Here is a 20,171-nt window from a genome sequence, read left to right as displayed (position 1 = left end):
ATTGATGTGAATGTGAATAGAGGTGATGAGATATGAGGTGAATAGATGTAACGAGATGTGATGAGAATCAGATAAGTGTGAATGAATGGATGGATGGATGTGATGTGAATAGAGATGATGAGATGTGAGGTGAGTAGATGTAATAAGATGTGATGTGTATCAGATAGATGTGAATAAGATGTGATGTGTATCAGATAGATGTGAATGAATGGATGAGATGCGATGTCATGTGAATCAGGATGTAAATGAATGATATGGGATATGAGTGGATGATATGTGATGAAAATGGATGTAAATGTATAAGATGTGATGTGTATCAGATAGATGTGAATGAATGGATGAGATGCGATGTCATGTGAATCAGGATGTAAATGAATGATATGGGATATGAGTGGATGATATGTGATGAAAATGGATGTAAATGTATAAGTAAAGAATGGATGTGAATGCATATGTGAAAGAATTGATGTGAATGAGTATGTAAAAGAATGGATATAGATAAGTATGTGAATGAATGAGATGTGAGGTAAAATAAATGAGATGTGATGTGAGTGAATGTGATGTGGTCTGAATGGATGAGATGTGAATGAATGTGATGAGATGAGATGTGGAGATGGGTAGATGCGAGTGAATGAGATCTGATGCGGATAAATGAGATCTGATGTGGATAAATAAGATCTGATGCGAGTGAATGAGATCTGATGTGGATAAATGAGAAAAGATGTGATGAAATGAAAAATGATGTGATGAGAATGGGAATACACATGAAATAAATGAGAATTGATGTGGAACAATGTGGAAAGACGAGAGTTCGTTATAGAAACTGTATTTATGACATGTTTTTAAATGGCTGTTTTATGTCAAGAATGCTGGGGAAGCATTTTAATCGTCTTCTGAATGCGATTGTGGAGACCTAGTCTAATAAAGTTGCAGCCAGCTTCTGCTGAGACGGAGAGTTAATGGAGGACGTCTCGCGTAGCAAGGTCGGCCAAGGTCTTGACCAGCCTCGGTTCGATTAAAATGGTGAGCTTCCGGTACGGTGGATGAGGGACCAAGGAAGCGGCCTATGAGTGAAGCACTAGGTCACCTGCGAAGGATCCTAGAGAGTGTTGACTATATGGTGGTCGCGTTCTCGCCGACGATACCCACGCGTTCATCAAGGAAGATATTGGAACAAGGAGTAAGAGTTGTTTTCTAAATTCGGGCATGGATCTGGTTGATTGACCTTGCTGGTCCTCAAAACGGATGAGTCCATGGCTCATTTATATAGATCCGTTGTTGGTTGACCTTGCTGATCTTCAACGGAGATTCCATTTTGATATGTGAATATATTGCCAGTTACTATGAGCTAGAAACTATCGAAAAGGCCCCTGAGTGGACAGGTGGTGAGCGTTCTGGTTGCCAATGATGCCATAGGTACATCGATGAAGGAATGATTGGAATTAAGGATTCAACCAGAGATTTTAAGGATTATGATCAGTGACTATGATTTCATTAAATGATTGTTTTAAAGACAACTGATTCTGTGAAAAAGGCAATTTCATATTGGGTGTGTAAGTGGTGTGACTAATTTTAAATTTGCATGAATACCCGGCTAGGGGGCCTAGGAACTCTTTTATGTGGTACCCGGGAGAAAACCTAACCAAATTCTTAATTGGATCCCATCACTACAGTGGTTGGGCGGTTGGCTAACCCACAAGGCTGGATGGGGTTAGGTTGGACTGATGGATCCCTAAATTAAGACTCAATTCTGTTATGGTACGATAGATGAAGTAAATCCTGGACAAAAGTTGTTCTATGGAAAAGAATCAACAGCTGTGCCTCTCAATGAGGAAAAAAGCGTTGGTCTCTATGATCCAAGTGCAATCTTTTCCCTAATGTGACTATGGGACTAAAGGGTTCGGTCAGATCAGTTCAGTTAGTTAAGGCTTTTAACTACGTTAGAGAAAAATTATCCTGGAGGAATCACCCGTGCTTTCCAGGCAAGGGAAGTTTTTCCGAGTTCGGTTTTGGAAGAACTGATGGATTAGTCTCTTGTCCGGATATTCGTGGGCGAGGCCCTGAGTGAGGGACCCTGCCTCATGCAAGAAGTGCTACTTCCGCTGCTAGCACCCCTGAATTCGTTGCGCGGTGGGGACAGGGATCTTACACCTCTACACGATGCGAGTCTTTGCACAAGGGCCCTACAGGCCTTTGATAGGGGTGATATTTTATCTAAGACATGTAAACTATATGATCTATGCACATAATAAATTGCAACCCATTCTAATCATTGCACACTATGCATCAATTTTTTTTTGGGAAAAAAATATTATCGTAAAAAATAGCACTTGCACATGCACATGCATTCTCATGATGTAAGCCACATGATATATGCACATAACAAATTTCAGCCCATTGATCTATGCACACCATGCGTCAATTTTTCCTACACATGCACATGCACTTGCAAATTTTTTTCCAGGAAAATATAAGAATATACACTGACATTAGAAATAAAGAAAACTCAAAATATTCAAATCAATGGGCAAGTCTGGTACACAACATTGGAAACAAGAAAACTTAAAATATCCAAATCCGGTACTTCGCATAAAGTACAACTAGTTGAGTAGAACTGAAGGAAAACGTGAAAACACAAAACAATACACGAGCATTTACACAGCTCTTCAAACCGTGTCATGGTGGTTAAGGTTGAATGCTCACTATTGTTATACGAATCCTACAAACAAGAGTGAGATCTAAGGGCTTGAGTGTGATGCGTCAGGCATGGATGGCTAACATATGACCATCATGCATGAGATCCACCAAAGTAACTTTCAACCACCTCTTGAAGAGAAAGAAACACTTGGGCTGACCATCCCTCCACATTATATGCTTGATCTCTTGAAATGTACCTGTAGTGCTTTCCCCTTTGTAGATCTTGCAGTATTTCTCGCACACCAACCTCACGAAAGGCGCCTTGGGTATAATCAACTCACGACTCTTCTGGAACCTCCTAATTTCATGAAGAGCGGCAATGCCTGGTCTCCATCTTCTCTTCTTATGCGTAGGTGGATGAGCATTTCCAACTGGAGCAGTGGGAGTAGCTTTCCTAGCTGGAGCAGCGGGAGGAGCTTGGGCTACATCATTATCGGTGTCAGTACATTCATTAGATCTAGATGAATGAACTGGGCATCTTGTTTGCTCTTTACTTAGTACACGCCATACTCACAAGCTAGAAGGAATGGAGAGAAATGGAGGAAAGGAGAGAAATGAAAGAAATGCCTTTATTTATAAATGGAACTTACTATAAGTTATTAACACTTAATTTTAACAAATATCAACACTATCAAAAAGTTATCCACGTTGACTTTAGTAAACACTTATTTTGAAAAAGTTATCCATGTTGACTTACACCTATTTCTTCAAAACATTGGATTGCTCCAATACTCTCATAAACATAAAATGTTATTTCATAATTACAATTCTATCGATATTTCCATTTGCTACCGACTCTCTCTTGGGTTGTCAACCATTCTGCATGATGTTCTTTGGCCATGCTATTTTCATATCTTGCTTTCCTCACTTTATATATTGCCCTGTGAACAGCTTCTGTATCATTGGATTTGGACTTTATTAATTTGTCCTCATATCTTATCTCTATTCTCCTATACCACCATTGGAGTAACTGCCTAATAGGACTGGAATCATTGATTCCACCTCCATGTGCCATTGCTTTTTGGAATCTGCATCAAGCTTGCCAATGAGATCGCTCCATGCCTTGTGGACCATATCGCCAAACTTCCTTGTTCATTTGGACCATGAGCCTCAAGTATGTGCTGCATTCAAAAACACAGGATCCACAATTAAACTCAAAATATTACATTCACAATTTAATTGTAAAAATGAAATGAAGACCACTCTAACCATATAGTGTGTAATGCAATTTGAAGTCCATGCCTCTATCATTGAGTTATGAAAGTTTACAACCACCTCTTTAAATGCATTGGCATCATCATAATTGAATGTCATCTTTTGTAAAAGTGGTGCCAATTTATCAAGTGCAATCCACACATTTGCCTTTGCTATCCATGTCTGTCCCTATTGCTCCGATCAGGGACAGCCATGTGTAGTTTTTTCCATGCTTCGTACTTCTCTGGTTGTTTAACAAGCAACCTACCATCTTCATCTCGTGGTGGAGATAAGAATTTCCTAGCCTTTGCTCCCCCAAAACATGGTTTGCATGGCAAAATTCCACTCTTTCCTGACCTTTTCTCGTCCTTTTTTATTTCTACTTCCCCCCGATGCAATCCAACATCAGACAAACTTGTTGTACCTTCTTGCATGTTACATCAACATCTGAAGCAAGCTACATCTTGTAGGCAAAACACGCATACTCAAACACCAACTTCTCTATTATCCTTACTATTACGCAATGCATGGTGCAAAAGTGGACCCTTGTTAAGGGTATTCACTTAGGATCTAATAACACCAACATTCCATTCCTTTGAACACACCGATCATGTGTTGGAGCACCACGTTGTCCTGTCCTTGCAATCCATGATTTCTTCCCCATCGTTGCCTTTCTTCTTGGATTGCATGCAATATAAGCAAGGGAACTCAGCTGATGCTGAATTTGAAACACCAAACATACATTTCAATGTTTTCAAATCGCCACTAGCAAGATGCCATTCTACCTTGTATTCACCAAATCCATCGACATGCAAAACTTCACCATTGTTTTGCCATCATAGAATATCTGGTATCTCTGTTAAGTTAAAAAAATCTTAAGTACTTCATGGTCCTCCTTTGGTACCTCAAATGCAGCAAGCCACCATATTTTATTCTCCGATTGCACACTGAAATATTTTGGATGTTTTGAATTGATGCTGGGATCCAATGCCCTATTCATTAGTATCAAGCTAACACGTTCGCTTTTGGCCCTTAACGACTTCACTCTGATCAAGCTTCAAAACAAATTGAAGTTTACCTCTACACTCTTCGATAGACATGTTGTAGAACTTTACCATTGCTACTTTCAGCTTGCATACATTAATTACAAAGTTATTGTCTACATGCAATTTGAAGGGCACTTCCTTTGATCCAAACTTAAGCATCTGTGTATGTTCCAAATGCATTAGCTCACCAATTGTGTCTAAGACTTTTGTATTAAGACATTTTCGTGCCTACTTTACATGGAACGGTTTAGGGATGGGCACCACCCATCTCTTGTTAAGGACAACCTTAAACCCTGTATCCAATTGCTTATAAATCATAGCATAGGATTCGGAGCTAATCCCTACCTTGTCACATATGCCTTGAGCATCTGTAGTAGCTATGAAGGTATTGCTTACCTCCTTCAAGCGTACTCGTGCAACATCATCACCAATGGTTTTGAATTTGGGGTTTTCCAATGCATACTTTACCATACCTTTGGTTAAGACCTTTGCAATTGCATCATCAACCTCTTCACTTGGGTTGGAAAACATATTCTTCATGTTTGCACATTGTGCATAGACCCGCCAATTATATTGTCCACTCCCTCTAGTCAACTCATGAAGTGGTTTGAGCAACCTCACACGCTCACGTGCTTGTTTGGAACAGTCTTTGAAAGCATTGCTGCCATCTTTTTGTTGTCCTTCTCCAAACCCTGCATTTTGCAATGCAGTTCTACATTGTCTACCTCGACAACATGCATCACATTTTTCATAACATGCATCACATCTTGCAGACTGATTCTCTCTCTCCTTTTCACTTAGTGATTTTGTGAGCTCCTTAATCCTTGCATCCATGCCCATCACGGTGCACTGAATAGATGTGTAAACACTATAAGGAAGCATTGCTAGCCTCCTAGTGTATCCCAATATTCCTGCATTACCTTCACACACATACTTAATGAAAGATGTAAGCCCACTAAACTGTGGAGGTGTTTGGGTAATTGGATCGGGTGGATAAATACATCCCTCAATCTAAAGATCGACATGTTTTTTCCCTACATTTCTTTCTTTTATTGCATTATCTCTCGTTACTTTCTACTTGTTGCCGTTCTCTTGTCTAGCGGTGCGTACTCGACCTCTAATTGGAAGTGAATGTCTCTCTTTTTCTTGTTCTGGCCTGCATCCTAAAATTAGCATTTGGACAAAACACAACTATTAACCAAAAATTAGCTCTGAACAAAATACAAATATTAACAAAAAAGTAGCTTTTATACATTCGTACAACTTAGAAATATAACCATAAATAGCATTATTGAACACAACTTTAACTAGATATAACTTCAATACAATTTAGAACGAGATCATAACTTGTAATCAAAATACACAATTTCACCCAAATAACATCATAAATGAGAAATAACTTTATTGAACATAACATATAGACTTCAATATATCCTAAAACTAAATCAACAATTATATTTCACACACTTCTTTCACTCAGAAAATCACTAATAAACAATCTAAATAACACAGAAATAACATCCTTAAACTCAACTATTATCTTTTATTTTACACATGACTAAATCACATTTAGAACAATATGATGGTCAAAAAATAGAAAAGAAAACAAAATAACTTAGACAATATTAAACCATAACAAAACAATCCAAATAGCACAGAAATAACATAATTAAACTCAACTATTATCTTCTATTTCACACATGACTAAATCACATTTAGAACAATAAGATTAACATTAATAGAAAAGAAAACATAATAACTCAGACAAAATTAAACCATAACAAAACAACATAATAGATAACAAGATGGACATACCTCCATTGCTCTCTTGTTCTTTGATTCTTTTGCAGAGACTGATAAACAGAAAGATGATTGAAGGGGAAGATGAATGTGGTTGCAACTAAATGGCACCAAATAATCAACCTACCCTTCAATTTCTTTGCTACTACAGAAGAGAAGAAACCCCATGATTAAGAATTTCTAAACTCATTAATGTGGTTTAGGGGGGAAAGAAAGCTCTTGAGCATAGCTACTAAAGAAAACAAACATAGATTTGAATTTTCTCTGTACAAAGGAGGGAAAGTGAAAAACCTAAAGCAATATCTCATCAAAGCAAACTAAAATCGCCCTAAATTGAAAACCCTACTTTTCTTATTCTAAAAAATCTAGAGAAGTCTCTAAATGAAGAAAAAATTCATAAGCCCCTGTATACTTAATGAAAAATGACGAAAATTAACAGTCACACTCTTAGAGCATAGAGGTAGGCGTGGGTAAAAAGAAATTCAAAAATGTGATATCTACATCAAGTTATTCTGTTTTTTTAATTTTTCCCATTTTGAAATACGTAAATGCAATCTATTTGGAAGGATTTAGAAGAAGCTAAAAAGTCAAGTGGGTATTTAAGAGTGTCACATCTTAGATGCTTCACGTTTTTAGATCAAATAGAATATTATTATTTCACATTTGAGAATTTTGAGGACAGGTGGTCCTATAATAAAATAATAGGTGGATCTCTTTTAAAAACAATATAAAGAGATCTCCTTGATTCTACAAGAGCTAATATTATAACATTATTTTAGAATCTTTTTCTAGAGAGAGAGAGAAGTGAGAGAAACCCCTTAAGGGGCAAAATGGAGAGTCCATATTTCTCCTAAATGGATGACTACAATCAATAGCTTGGGAGAGCTAGAGGATCTACATGGGTTACACCTGATGGTGAGGAGCTCCCTAAAGTCATGCCCCTATGAATGATTCATGCTCTACCTTCCAATACCAAGGGGATAGGTTATAGTGAACTTGAAGTCCACATGGGATGACTCAAGCTCAAGCACTACCAACTCCTCGGCCACCACAAGAAAAACAAAGCCCACAACATCCAAAGAAACTTCAGGGAGTAGTTCCAAATCTGATACGAATTCCCAATCTAAAGGAAGGGACGAAGTTTGTCAAGACGTTAAGGAGCATCTTCGAAGATGGCGAAGACGTAAACACTATGTAGTGAATCATAAAAGGCTGCAAGAAAGAACCACTACTTCCCAATTACTTCAGTACATGGTGCAATTGAATTACATCGAAAGTTTATAGACGATTAGGGAGAAGAGTTATAAAAGGTCCAATATTGTAGACCACCTCCAATTGATATAGCTAAGGTAGAAGTCTCTGATGAACCAAAACAAACTTGCTCTGCTTCTAGAAGGAAATAAAATCATGAACTCGCAGAGAAGGAATGAGAGGCTAAGGCTGCAGCAGCTAAAGCAGCTGATGAAGGAAAGGAAACCTGATTTGCACCCATGACTTGAGCATTACAAGTCATACGCCATATAGGGGAATGCAAGTTATTGTTTGATAATGCCAATTGTAACCTCACAAATGAAAGTGGAGGAGTCTACAGGCCTACATAGGTCAAGGAAATAGACTTGGCTGTGAACCAGTAGAAGATCCTAAGCCTGTCTACATAGCCAAGGACTTAAATAAGGCTGAGGAGGTTGAACTTGTATCTCTCCTCAAGGAGTATAGGGATTACTTTGCCTCGACGTACCATGATATGAAGGTAGCCCACAGAAGTTCAACACAAGATTCCCATGGTACCCGAAGTTAAACCAATCCACAACAACCCTATCCAATGAATCCCAAATATGCAAGCATTATTAAGGAAGAGATCTATGAACTCATTCAATGGGGATTCATCTATGAGATTGAACACTCGTAATGGGTCTCACCCATTGTGTTTGTGCCCAAGAAGAATTAAAAACTTAGAGTGTGTGTTGATCTCAAGAAAGTGAATGGTGCCATGCGCAGAGATCACCACCCCTTGTTGCCATATGTAGAACCTTTGCTTGAATGAGTTTCAAGTAAGGAGGTTTATAGATTTTTTGACGGATACTCAAGATATAATCAAATTTCGATCGCACCTGAGGACCAAACCAAAACAGCCTTTGCCATTGAGCATGGTGTATATGCCTACAAAGTTATGCCCTTCAGTCTAACCAATGCACCAACCACGTTCCAAAGGCTTATAAATATTGCTTTTTAGGACTTCTTAAGAAAGTTTCTCAAAGCTTTCTTGGATGATTTTGTGCATTCATTCGTCTTGGAAAGAGCATCTAGCCTACCTAAAAAAGGTGCCAATTTTATCGCATATCTAAGGTCATCTTGGAATTACCCCCACCAACAAACTACAAGGAGTCCAAAGATTCATGGGCCATGTCGGCTACTATCGTTGGTTTGTTCTTTTCTATATAGAAATAGCTCGTCCTTTGTACAAGCTATTGATTGTATTTATATGGATGGAGGAGTGTCAACAAGCTTATGATTTGCTGAAGCAAGCCTTGGTCAGTGCTCCACTTGCGAACCCCTAATTGGGATCTCATCTTTCATGTGCACATTGATTCCTCTAACTTCACAAAAATTGGTTATGTCCTAGCATAGCAAGGGGAATGCAAATTGGACCATCCTATTAGTTTTGCAAGTTGGCAACTAGATGAGGCTGAAATCAACTGCACCACTACTGAGCGTGAAGGGTTAGCAATGGTTTATGCTGTAAAGAAATTTTGGCATTACCTTCTTGCTAATAAATTTATTTTCTATGTAAACAAACCATGCTCCACAAGAAGGATCACAAGGTGGTTTGTTGATTCTTCTTTAGTTTGATTTCAGAGTAGTTGTGAGGCCTAGCAAGATACATGTCATGGTAGATCATCCATCTCACATACCTAATGGCAAAGCACCAATCGGGGTTGACAATGAGTTACCGGATGCTATGCTATTCAAGGTTAAGGCTATTCCAGAATGGCAAAGCACCAATCGGGGTTGATGATGAGTTATCAGATGCTATGCTATTCAAGGTTAAGGCTATTCCATAATGGAGTTAACTTTTTAGCTAATGGTTTTCTAGAAGGAAAGGAACTAAGGAAAGATTTAGCAAGAAAGTTGCTAAAAGAGAGTGCAGCTTACCAACTTATTGCCATATAACTCTTTATAGAAGAGGTAAGGATGACATACTAAGACACTGCCCTCCTAGGGAGGATGAATACTTATACATCATTGAACGAGCACACCAAGGGGTAGGTGGTGGACACTTCGCAGGCAACGTTATAGCAAAAAAAATACTCCAATCGGGGTATTGGCATCCCACACTCTTTGAATATTATGCACTATTTGTCAAGGGATGTGATGAGTGCCAACGTTGGTGCAAAGCCACAAAAAGAAGGACATGATGCCCCTGCATCCCAGAGTCAACCAACCTTTTGAAAAATGGGGCTTAGATTTCATTGGCCCTATTAGTCTTATTACATGTGGCACACAAGCACGCTTCATCATTGTTACCACAGATTATGTAACCAAATGAGCTGAAGCAAGAGCTTCAAAAAAAGTGGATGCCATGGCGATTGCTAAGTTTCTCTATGAGAACATCATTACACGCTTTGGATGTCCATTTGAGCTAACGAGTGATCAAGGTAAGCATTTCATCAATGATGTAATAAAAAACCTCACTAACACGTTCATTATCGCTCACCATAAGTCAATGCCATATTACCCATAGGCAAATGGCCAAGCAGAGAGCACTAGCAAGGTTCTTATTTCAATACTGACAAAGACTATTGAAGCTCAACGGACTGACTGGGAGTCTAAGCTCACAACAACTTTATGGGCCTATCGCACATTATGTAAACTTACAATTAATTACACGCCTTTTAAGATGGTGTATGGACTTGAGGTAGTAATGCCTTACGAGTTCATGATTCCTAGCTTAAGGGTAGTTGTAAGTGAGAAACTTGATGGTAATGAATTGGCTGACTAGTTATTTGTTTTAGAACAACTCACTGAGGAGAGACAAATTGCAGTCCAAAACATGCTGACAGAAAAGGACCGAAGAAAGTAGTTTGACCGAAATCTCAAGGACAAGGAAATCGAGGTAGGAGATTTTATACTTATGTATGGGGTTTGCAGTGAAAAGAAAAGGCTTAAATATACTAGAAAGGGACCATTTAGGATTTGTGAAGTTACTCCACAAGGTACTATATGTGTTGATACTCTTGATGGAGTTGAAACTATTGGTTTCCTTAATGGAAGTAAGTTTAAAAAAATACTATGGACATCTTATTGAATAATCCTTATGTGATTCCCATGACAAGAAAGCCGCCAAGGAAAGAGATGCTCAAAAGAAGACCTAAGCCCAAGAGGAGGCAAGAGAAAGACGACCCAAACTTTAACAATGTCAAGAAGGAAACCTTAGACCTGCTGCACAAGCCTTTGTGGGAGAGGTTGAAGGGGACACAGAGGAGCACATAACACCTCTACAAACATCCATTCAATTGCTTAGTCCTTATGGTAAAGTGATTTATAATGCATTACTTGATACGGGGGGCGGAGGGGGGACTTGATACGGGGGGGCTAGTCACAATCTAATTTCCTTCAATGCATGGAACCAATTGGGAAAACCCCAACTCGTAGATATCTCCTTAAAGGTGAAAGGTATCCATGGTAGAAATACTAAGGTTCTTGGGCTATTACAAATAGAGATATATTGTGGCCATCAAGCAATTGGTGAGAGACTTCCTAGTTATGCCTACCAGAACATTACCTGAACCAATAATACTTGGTCGTACATGGATTAAGGCTGCAAAATGTGTAATTGACTGGTCGACCGGGTGTGTCTCTATGGGTGAAACCACAACTACACCCCCTGCCACTTCTCACTATTATCGAGGGTCGCAAAGAGGAGAAAGCTTCAACATCCACAAAATCCATGGAAACCCCCTCCACTTCAATGTCCAATATTGAAAAAACTCTCGATTCTTCTACCTCGACACAGCAAACACCTACATATCAAAAGAATGAACAGATACAAGCTAAAAAGTGGCAACCCAAATCTACCTTGAAATGGGTTCCCAAGATTTCTCAATCCATACCACCTCAGCTGACAAAGAAAGGAGGACCTCAACACAAGAGTCGGTGCAGGAAGTCCAAGTTACAAGTTACCCCAACATGGATCCCCAAACACTTATTAAAAGCTCAAGGTTACTCTACAAGGGTAACCATTGTATTTGGATACCAAAACATAAAAGTATACCATAGTCTCACTACCGCCACTTACAAATTCCAAATCTCCTCATCAATGATGGATAAAGGCTTCAATAGCTCAAATGCCAACAAAGGAAAAGCTATTGAAAAAGAACCTTCACCGTCAATGCCCAGATAAATCTAGATCCCAAAGAGAAACCCTATCACACGAGACATGGTGATTGATGGTGAAGCCTCTACATCACAAAAGGTTACAAAACCATTGATGACTATCTAAGCCCAAACCCCATTGGTCTCCCGACCCACTATGCAAGTGTCAACTACATTACTCATTTATAAGGGTGAACCCACAAGCTCTATCCGGTCTTATGAGAGCCCTTTGCCACCATTAAACCTGGAAGTTGACCTGCCACAATAAGGAACAAAGAGCGCTCCTAGCCAACGAATATTGATGGTGCAAAATTGGAAGGGATGGTTACAAAATACCTACAATACCTTCCACAAGGTTAAGGTATGATAGAAAGCACGTGAAGGGAGGACTTATGCTAATATCATTACTTTTACCCTCCATGTTTTGCTCCCTGTGACAAAGTTCATGTCCATAACAAGAGGAAGCCTGTTGAAAAAAGCTAACCCCTGACAAATAGCTTGAACCAATGGTGTATAATAATATAGCAACTATACACATACTAAAAATCTGACTAACCCTACATTAAAAAAAAAAGAAAAAGATGATGAGAAGAGGACACATAAAATAGAAGAATGAAGTACGACTCTACTATGACTACAGGCCATGAGCATGGACTTTTCGTGGACCGACGGGGCGAGTGACCCTATCATGGACCCGGATTGCCCCAAGAATGGTACTATCAAGGGTAGTTAAGCATTCCTCGTTTCCAGAACCACTCACGTTATTTTTATGCACCACTAGGGGAGAGATGTTGTGGAGCCACCTTTGTGGACCTATTCTACCTACAGTTTCATCCCCTTGCACCATGCATTTCCTGTAGGCATCGCATGTTGTATGCAGCATCCTACTTATGTTGGCAGTTTAGAACTTATTTGAGGTGCTATGGGACAGGATTATCGCAATCCATGGTAGGAGAGACACAACGACACGATCGCATGAGTGTACGTTACCCAGTGGGAGGACCCGAGCAAGATAGAACTGCATAGGAATAGCTTGTAGAGCAGTGGAGGAGGGCAAGAACTTATGGAATTACACCATTAGTTATGTCATATATGTTTCCACTTCCTTGTCCCTTCTCGGGTACAATGGGTGATTTCCTAGACAACTTAGCTCACGGTAGCGACTTAGCTAATTTACCTATAGTACCCATGCCATATCACAGTGAGGATGCACTCAGACCATTGCCTAGTAGACCAAAGGATGCATATATATATGGAGCACACCCAAGTGAGGGGGAAAATCAACTTATAATGATGATGGATCGGAGCATGTTTACGAACTATGGTTATCTAACGATGAGCTTGCTAGATGAGTATGATTTACAGGTTATTGAGGTGTAGTCATGTAAACTAGATCTAGAATTACAACATGCGGTGGATGTGCAACCTCGATATGGAAAGGATTTTCCTCATTGCCCAGGTGTATTCTAACCTATCCTCACCTTTTGTTATTATTTAATCTTTTTATGATTCTCCATTTACTGTGTGTTGATTGCTTGCTTGCATTGTTAGATATATGGTCTATCAATTTTCTAGTTATTACTTGGATAACCATATAGGGTTTGGTCCTAGTTCAATCTTCCCTGAGATTGATCTTAGAGTATGTCAAGTATTCCACTTCCTTAGTGTGCCCTCTTTAGTTAGAATAGAGCCTCCTAGGTGAATTGTGAGAGTGAAAATTGTTTTTTAATTAAAAAATGACATAACAAAAATATAAAAAAACAAAACAAAAATACAAAAAAAAACCAACAAGAAGATAACCACCACCATGTGTGATCTAGGTAGGACTTTTGCCTCTCAGCAGTGATGGAGCTTTGGGACCGTAGCCTTGATCTCCATGGGATGGGACCTTGTGGCTACAAATCTATCAATAAAGAGCTTTTAGAAAAACCATCATTGTGGAGGTACTTAGAGGTTTTTATATACTCTTGTATGAGGTCTCTGAACCATTTCTTGGGTCTCTATAGGGTGGTGCCCTACTTTTCTATTTTTAGGATCAAAATGAAAACTTATAATAATCATTTAGCGTATTCATTTACGAGGCTAGATAATAGCTAGATAGTTTCACCAAAAGATAGTATGTCGAGACTAAGACCATAACTCGAGGCATGCCTTTCGCTCCTTCTTAGTTTAGATCTAATTTGGACCAACCTTAATATTACCCTTGTCTTAACTATAAATTTTCACAAGTCATAGATATATTTCCTCACTACTTGATTGGTGTTTGCATTGTGCTTAAATGCATCTTACTTGTGGTACCATGTTGCCTTGTAGATCTTCCAAGACCTGTGACATTTCATGTATCTAGCAATAGCCTCGACCAATCTTCATCAACATATTCCGAGGACGGAATCTGCATCTGGAAGGGGAGCATGTTAACCCTGATTGGACACCTGTCCAGCGTTATTGTATATCTTAGGTGTGCAATTGCCGCTTGTCTATGAAAGATGCGCCACAGGATTAATTATAGAGATTGTATTCTTAGATTAATTGTTTGCATAAGCCTAGGCAACCGTAGATATCCATGGAGATTGTATTCTTAGATTAAGTGTTTGCACAAGCCTAGGCGACCATAGATAGCTATGGACATATTCTTTAAGTATGGTCACCCAAGGTGTGAAGGCTGGGGCCAAGATAAGGGTCATTATGTATTCTCACCATTCATTCTTTTATGCTAATTCAATAGAGTTCTCTTCTTCTCTACTCCCTTATGTTATTGCTTTCTTGCTTGCCTCTTGCTTGTTTGAGCTCTTGTGTGATTACATGTATGTGAGAGAGTGAGTGTGTGTGATTGAGTGAGAGAGGAGGGTTGAGCTTCCATTAGAGTGTGGCGGCGGCATCGGAGTGGAGCTTGGAGTGTGGCTATGCGACAACATTGTCTCCTACGAGAATCCGAGCACAAGCATTCAACGAGGTGAGTGACACATCTTGTTTATGCATTGCGGGCTAGGTTATGGTAGATTAACTTCTCGGTTTGAGTTTTTTTATGCTTTCAAGTGCGGTGAGGGAAAGCCCCATGACATTGGCTAGTTCCTACACTCTTTCTATGGTGTAAGGGCTTCCCACACTACATCATCCATAATTGCCTCATCAATAGGCTGATTTGTGGGCTGAAATTAGAGCTATTTTTTAAACTAATATGGGCCAATTTTGAGCATTCATTTGCTCCTGATATGGCTACCACAACACTACCTTTTTTAGCATTCATTTGCTTCATACATGGTTGTCCGAAATTGTACAAAGGTAGGAGTGTATCAAAGATGTCATGTGAGTATACCATTTGCTATTTTTTACATAAAAGCATAGACTGAACTAATTTCTTGACAAAGATTAGGATTGGATATACATCATTCCATCTTCGAACATCATTATATACATTTTTTATTATTGTAATTTTCTTTTTTCAATGATGAATAAGATTCCATGGACAACATCATTGTACACTTTTTGGACCCTTTGGATCTTGCGTCTGTACATTAATATATATATATATATATTTCTCTCTCTCTCTCTCTCTCTCTCTCTCTCTCTCTCTCTCTCTCTCTCTCTCTCTCTCTCTCTCTCTCTCTCTCTCTCTCTCTCTCTCTCTCTCTCTCTCTCTCTCTCCTGCCCATTCGCCTCTCGCACTGTTCGTTCGCCTCTCCCATTTCGCCTCTGTCCCCCGCTTCAGCACTGTTCATTTCCCCTTTCCCATTTTGCCTGCCCATTTCACCTCTGTCCCCCGCTCTAGCACTGTTCATTTCGCCTTTCCCATTTCGCCTCTCGCACTGTTCGTTTGCCTCTCCCATTTTGCCTCTGCGCCCTTTCCCCACCCACCCTTGCTCAGGCCCCCAAGGCAGCAACATAACTCTCTCTCTCTCTCTCTCCTCCCTAAGGACTGCAGAGTGATCTGGAGGAATGGCCCCGAGTCTCCAAGAGAAACTCGAGGCCCTCGAGATGGCAATAAAGGCACTAATCAAGGAGAACAAGAAGACATCCGATTCCAACCTCAATGAGGTGGAAAACAAACTACACCGGCACATCATAGCTCTCGAAGCACGGGTCACGAACCTCGAACAAGAGAACACGGCACTCAAGGAGGAGGTGAGTGCATTGAAAGTGGAAATGGTAGCCATCAAGAATACTGAGAAGGAAGAAGGGGAGATCAATGACAACACTCTCACGGCCATCAAAGAAGAGATCTCCAAGGAGATCACAAAGGACATGGAGGGAAAGCTCGAAGCCAAGTAGTCAGGATGGGTCGAGGTGGTGAAGAAGAACATCCGTAAAGAAGTGAGGGAGGAGACTCAAAGGGAAGAACACCAAATCATTCACACCACCATTGAGGAGGAGAAGATGAGGCATGCCCGCCGCCTCAACATTCGAGTCACAGGTATAGCCGAGACACCCGACTCCACTCCCGAGAAAGATGGACAGCTTCTATGCATGAAGCTCGGCTACAAGGAAGAGCACCCTCTCCCCTTCACCAAACAATGGAGAGCCGGGAAAGACTCAACATGCAAGCGAGCCCTCATCCTACAGTTTGCAAGCGAGCCCTCATCCTACAGTTTGCAGGAGAGACGGAGAGGGTCACCTTCATGAGGAAGAGGGTCATACTACGGGGTTTAGAGAGAGCTCCTATTTTCTTGGATGATGATCTCACGAGGATGCAGCTTGAGCATAGGAGAACTTGCATGCCACGAGTCTTACACGCGAGGAGAGAAGGCAAGAAGGCCTTCTATCGAGATGGTCCGGTCATCATTGATGGCTGGCCCATGGATTAGCGGTTTGGGGCCTATGGGACACAGACCAGGCCACTGACACAGATACACGTGGCAGTATGGAACTGTAATGGTTCATTATGGGTGCAGCCTGGATGACTGGAGCATGTTATGGTGGGGAGAGACATCATACTTTTGACAGAGACACATCAGAGCCCAGAGAGAGGGCTACCTCGAGTAGAGGGATTCCAGTGGGAGTCAGCATACAGGAGGACCACACGCTAGGGTACCTCGAGAGGGTCGAGGAGAGTAGCAGTCCTATTCAAACGGGAGCTACAGGGGAGACTGAGAGTGGTAGCACAGGATCCAGAGGCCAAATACATGTGGATCAGCTTACAGCTCTCACAAGGACAGGGTTATATACATAGCTCTATGTTACTTTTCTCCATCAGGATCCTCCTACGTCATTACAGAGGACATGCCACAAGAGGAGGAGACAGGAGCCTCGCCATACACTTGTCTGTCAGAGGAGATTATGCATTATTCTACACTAGGGGAAGTATTTCTTACGGGCGACTTCAATGCCCACACACAGAGCAGACAGTGTGAGGTGTATGACTATGATGACATGGAGATCCTCCACCCTGTGGATCCAGAGGAGATAGGGGCTAGTCGGGCATCCGAGGACACTGGACCAGACAGAGAACATTATGGGGACCACTTACTAGAGTTGGGAGCCAGGCATCGTCTCGTTATTTATAACGGGATGCTACAGTGGCTGGGATCAGGAGGGCTGACATGCTTCCCACATGGGGGTCATACACGGACCGGAGGCACGGTGGTAGACTACATTATGGGGTCTTTGGAGGCATCACAGCTTGTCACCTCATTCTCCATTCCACCTCGTCCTATTGGGGCAGATCATACATACTTGGCATTTTCACTAGCCGGATCACCAGTATCACCAGCCCCCCACATACCGATGCCACACACTACCATCTACTTCACACATGACATGGCAGACATATACACTGGCAAAGTAGAGGATGGGCTCCTACTCATGGATCCCCTGGCACCTATGGGTACCATTACAGCCCAGCTGGCATCACTCCTACACACGGTTGCATTACAGAGCTTCCCACATCGTGTACACTCAGGAGAGCCTACGAGACCTGGGACTATGCCCCAGAACAGATGGTATGATGACGAGTGCAGAGCCCTATACTCACAGCTCCGCATACAGAGAGCCTTGGGAGCCATCACAGAGCAGGAGTCGAGGAGAGAGATGAGGAGACTTACTCGCCGCAAAAGGCGGGCCTTCGCAGAGATACATGAGCTAGAGATCTTTCATTTCTTCATGAGTAGAGATAGCCCTGTCTCATGGCGGCACTTCAGAGAGCCCCGGACCCCGACACCTATTGCAGACCCACAGACATGGCACACATATGCAGAGGGCCTATACCATGCCCCACAGCAGCCACCTATACCTCAGCCACACAGGAGCCTCGACCTACCACATCTAGCTTCTTTACCCACTCGATGGTACAGGAAGCTATCCGCCGCCTACAGCATGGACGGGCCGCCGACCATATGGGCTTGCAGGGTGAGCATCTCATATATGCAGTAGATTCTTTAGCTCCTTTTCTTGCACACCTATTTAACAGGGCACTAGTAGAGGGTTTGCCTGCGGAGTGGACGATGCACACCATTGTGCCGATTCACAAAACAGGGGATATGCTCGATCCAAGCAACTACAGGACGGTTATGGTTGGCCACGTGCTGGCCAAACTCTATGGTGCAGTGCTGGAGCAAGAGCTTAGCTTATATGCTGAGCGAGTAGGTTTACGCTCATCAGGGCAGGCAAGCTTCAGGAGAGCTTTCTCTACCACTGACCATGTATTCACTTTGAGATGTATGATTGATCAAGCCAGAGTGAGGAAGAGAAAGCTCTATTGCTGCTTTGTGGATTTCCGCAAGGCATTTGACACAGTACCACGAGAGAGGCTCTTTCAGTGCCTGCAGTCTCTTGCCATACCAACAGATATGACATGGGGCATCTATGCATTATATGAGCAGGTTTTTGGGCGAGTCAGATGTCTAGGAGGTATGTCCGAGGCTATTGCTAGCACCATTGGTGTGAAGCAAGGATGCCCACTTTCCTCCACACTATTTGGGTTATACATTGATGAGGTGGCTGACTTCATTAAGAATGAATAATTAAAATACAAGGTAGGTGGTGACTTTACACTCCACATGTCAATGCATGCGAAAGGACTATGGTCGCGTTACGCAAGTGCATGCCTCGCACATGCAGACAACGTCACGATGGTGGGCAACTGGGAGCATTCGGAGGTGGCAGGAGAAAGGGGCATGGGGAGAATAGGACATGGAAGAGGAGATGAAGAGAGAAAGGGTTGATAAGGGGATGAAGGAATCGCAACAAGAAAGCAATAGTTCGACTAGATCTCTAAGTGACTGACTACATGCACAACAACGTGCGAAGAATCTGCACAAGAACAAGGTATGCATTAACATTTCACACCTGATTTGGTCAAAAGGAAAATCGGTGTGTTCTCCATGAGTAGTGCAATCCTATTCTACTCTAGGAAGCCACTTAGCAAAGCAGAGCTGGGAAGATGGCTTCAAGAAGAAGTCTTTCATGAAAAAGCAGTAGCACAAGTTTACTATCTAGGGAAGGGGTTCTTTAATGTACTTTTCATGAGAAGTCAGATGATAGCTGACTGGTTTGCAAAGCCCGTTATTTATGGATTGAAGCTAATACCCTTTGATCCAACTTTCGACGTCAATCAAAACTTGAGGGAACCATGCCCTATTTGGGTAGACATAATAGGCCTCCCTCCTTGTCTAAGGTCAGCCTTGAAGGAGCTGGCTCGTGCATTGGTCCCAGTGTTATTCGTACCCATCGAGGAAGACAATGGTTGTCACTCAAACAAAGTTTGTATGTCATGGAATACAACGGTGGAAACTCTGAAGCTTCTTGAGATGGACTCCAGAGAGTTTGGGAAAATGGAACTGAAACTAAAATTTGGGATTTTTCCAGGAGCCTACTTTATGTGTGGAAATTTTGGTCACATAGCTAGAGCCTATGGAGTGGGCAGTAATATGAAGGCCAATGAGGAGAACAAGGAAGAGGGGTTAATTGAGGGAAGAAAAGGGGAAACTTCAAGAACACAAACTAATAAAGGTGACAAAGGAAAAGACAAAATGACTATGGAAGAAAAAAACCCTAAGAATATGGGATGACTAGGATCAGAGATAAATCTACGGGGGGAAAGTACCTTTAGACAGGTAAAAGGGGGAA

Source organism: Cibotium barometz, chromosome 12 (genome assembly GCF_041138505.1).
Source record: "Cibotium barometz isolate CiBa-2024 chromosome 12, ASM4113850v1, whole genome shotgun sequence".
NCBI classification, from domain to species: domain Eukaryota; kingdom Viridiplantae; phylum Streptophyta; class Polypodiopsida; order Cyatheales; family Cibotiaceae; genus Cibotium; species Cibotium barometz.
Note: the sequence above shows the minus strand (reverse complement) of the source record.